General features: G+C 33.1%; 1 pseudogene; it reads right to left on the reverse strand.

The window, feature by feature from the left end:
- Positions 1–948, reverse strand: part of LOC127711834 (uncharacterized protein DDB_G0271670-like) — a 4,305-nt pseudogene extending 3,357 nt beyond the window's left edge.
- Positions 949–3,978: the final 3,030 nt, after the last annotated feature.

Consider the following 3,978-nt stretch of genomic DNA (forward strand, 5'->3'; position numbering starts at 1 on the left):
TGTATATTTTGTTAAATAAATGGCAAATTATTATTAAAATACACAAACAGGTAGATATTTTAACATACTTACGCAATAAACGAATATAGAAATCTTGCGACACTATTTTGTCTTCATAAGTGGTAAGACACTGGTATAAACCTTCGTCAGAAAAGGTACTATTGTTGATAATCAAATTGTATTGCCCACGACTGTAGTTGCCGCTCAAGCTTAATCGATGATGATTGGGTATATTTGGATTAATTTTCTCGTTATTGGTATATACAGTAAGGTTTGCAGGTCCTAACCAGTGCAGATGATCTGTCGTTGATTGATATGGACACACAAGTGTTACATTCAACCCGGCTTTGGTTTGAACTATTGTTCCTGCTTTTGCAAACAAAACAAAATCAAAGTGTCATGAATAGTACTTTTCATATTGTAATTATTTTTGTAAAAAAAGAGGTATCAAATATGAAAAGATTTTTACTATAATATAAAGATACTATAAAAGACTGGCATTTATATCCACTAAATGTAAATAAAAGCGTCTAATTTTAACAAAAACACCGAATTAGAAATGGTAACAGAATTGAGAGAAGATGAAACGTAGGAACCGTAATCACAACGGAAAATCCCTAGTCAACATAACCATGATTAGAGGCTTAAGCAATACAACCCCTACAATAGTTCGTCAAATAACAAGAAGACAAACAGACAGTAACTGCTCAATGTGTGACCAATTTTTAAGGATCATCATCAAAGAGGGTGAAACTATTGTCTAGATATTTTTTAGAATGATAACTTCATTATTTGAGAAACGTGCATTTTTAAGAAAGATACACACCAACAGCGCTTAATTGGATGTACAAAAAATGCATGCAGCTAAAGATCCCGAATTCAATATAATTGTAATCAGCACTTACTGATTTCACTTTTAAGTTTGCTTCTTTTTGTCAGAATGGTCATTAGTACTATTATTATGCCTAGTTCACACGTACATTTAATTCGAATTGAATTCGAATCGAATGCGAATCGAATTCGCTAATCGCGTTCACACACTCTACCTTTTTAATTCGAATTGATTCGAATTGGCTAATTCGCATTAACCAATTCGCATTAGAAATCCGTTTTTGTTGATACGAATTAAAAGTTAACGTCGTTCGGACAGTAAAGCAAATTTGACGCGTGTTGCAATTCGAATTAGAATTAACGTTTGGACGTAAAACGATTCGAATGCGAATTAAACTAATTCGAATTAGTTAATGCGAATCGAATTCGAATTACGTGTGAACGCAGCATTATTATCGTAATCAAGAAAATGAAAACAAATCATTATAATAATAACTTTATTTGAAATCTTCAGTGATGCTCGAGGACAACCTATTTGAAAACCCATAAGTTAATAGAAACGTTGAAGGACTGATAAAATCATGAGGGACAAATAGAGTAGCAAAACACGGACATGGGAGTAAGAGCTTTGCAAAAATCTACAGAGCCGGTTCCAGGATTTTTGATAGGGGGCGTAATTCCAGAAAACGAACTATATACAGAAAAATATTCAAGCCGATGTTTATCGTGAAACCATGGTTCAATTGTTTTGGGGGATGAAAGGAGGGAGGGGTTACGCCCTCTACCCTCGCCCCCTCCCCCTGATCCGCAACTGATCTCTATTTTTCTTTGTAGGTATTTTATACTTTATCTTCTTGGCGAAGTAGTGTCCTTTTTATTCTGATTTACAATTTGTATGACCCCCATTAAGATATATCAATTATCTTCTGTATGCTCTAACATTTCGAAATAACATTTTATAAAAAAAATCAAGAGTATACCATAGAAAGTTAAATAATTATTTTATATACATGTGTTAGTTTTCTTCTAACCTGTGAAACTGGCTGACACAAGTAAAACTACTGATAACATAAATGTCGTGAAAATATCTGAAACAGAGAAAAAATAAGGAATCAAAGCTTTCGTTATTTGACAATACCAAATCCGATATCACGGGCATGTAAACGTTGATAAAAAAATTTTATTTGGTGTCCCACATTTGTACATCATATGTTCTTTACATATAATTGGTAAATGATGTCCGCGATAATTTCAAATATTAATTTCGTTTGTGCAGAATAATTAATGGACGAACAAATTATGTTATACATGTTATATACTGCCTTTACGGTCGCCTCTTTGAACATTTTACAGAAATTGTATTTTTTTTTTTATTTATCAGTTGGAGACAATTAGGAGCAATTTGCTTCCAGTTAAGACTTATTAAATAATACCTCAAAAAGTCAGAATCTGGTATAGTAGTCATTCAAATATATTTAATATTCCAGCGATTGTATAATACTTTAAAATTGATATTTTTGCGTATAAATATATGAAACATGAGACTCACCAAGTAGTTATTGATATGTATTAAGTTCATGTTTACTCATAAAAGATGGAAAATAAGAATTATGGGTTCAGCATACGATATTTCAGTATAAAGCCGAAAGACAGACATTAACGATACTTTCGGAAAATACAAAAGGACAAACAACACTCCACAACACAGTACACCGATACCCATTTAACACTCAATAGATGTACATCCCATCATACCGTGATTAAAACAAGTAAAATTCGTACAAGCACAAGAAAAGATAAAAACAAATGTAGTTTTACCCACAACAAAAACAGCAAATGAAAACCTTAAAACATATATGGTGCTGTGGATAAAACGCAACTATGTGAAGTGAGATTTAAATATCTTCCAACTGTCGTAACCACAATCAGGTGGACTAATCAACTAGTTCTTTTTACTTAAGTGAGCTAAATGACATGTGACACATGTGGAACAGGATCTGCTTACGGAGCACCTGAGATCACCCTCGGTGTTTTCGGGATTCGTGTGACTCAGTCTTTAGTTTTCGTTGTTGTTTTTTGGATACTGTTGTTTGTCTTTTGATCGTTTTTCTGTTTGTTTGTTTTTGCCCTGGCACTGGCAGTTGGTTTTCGACTTACGAGTTTGAATATCCCTTTTGTAACTTAAGCATCTCTTTAAGGATGTTCGCTCCTCTTGTTTTTGAATATTTTGCCAGATATTCGAAATCCTCTGGTTTTATCCATGTAGTGCCATTAAAAATATTTCCCCACTAACCCCTACTTTTCTTTTCATAATTTTATTACATATAGTTTAAAAAGCTATATTTGAAAATCCTATAAAATCCTTGTTATTTTTTCATATTTTTTCAAAGAAAAAGGGTGCTAATGTTAAATGTATGAAAAGTCTCGAGAGAATTATTTCCCGCCAAATTTTCAATGGCTTATATCTCGAAAACAAGCACACGGACTCTTCATTTTTTTCTGCTTTTTTAGTTCCTTTATTTATGTACTATCAATTTATAAAAGTCTTTTAAAAAGCTTGTTATTTTGAAACAGAGTAGCGAACATCCTTAATGTAAAACCTAATTCGTATAATAACGTAAATTCCCGTATTTGCCACGAGGATAGCATTTTCCGTATAATCTATTTTGCTTCCTCTCATTTCATTACTTTTTCTTATGTTCCAAGTAATTCTACGCTTAAAAGGTTAATGTAGGATTCTTTTATTTACAACCTCTTTGGATCTCGGAAAAGTCAAATAGATCACAAATTTGAGAAACTGCAGAGCTTATACTTGGTTAGAAGGTCCCCGTTCAGTGTTTTATAGTTGGACCATGCGGACAATTTGTTCTAAAAGCTTTCATTAAAATTTCATTATACCGAGTCAACAGCTTTTTTCAATATCGATGAGAAGGAGACGACCTTGTAAACTATTTAGTCATTCTTAGTCGATATACTTCTACCATAATTGACACCTGTCTGAATGCTGTTTATAAGATAAAAACCGAGGGAACAACTCCGATAGGGTTGCCAGGGTAAGCATTTCCTGCTGTGCATGCATAACCCTCAATACGAACACACACACTCAGTCAAAATGTGACAATCGGGTATTACAGATCAGTCTACGAC

This window comes from Mytilus californianus, unplaced genomic scaffold (assembly GCF_021869535.1).
Source record: "Mytilus californianus isolate M0D057914Y unplaced genomic scaffold, xbMytCali1.0.p SCAF_8, whole genome shotgun sequence".
Classification (NCBI taxonomy): domain Eukaryota; kingdom Metazoa; phylum Mollusca; class Bivalvia; order Mytilida; family Mytilidae; genus Mytilus; species Mytilus californianus.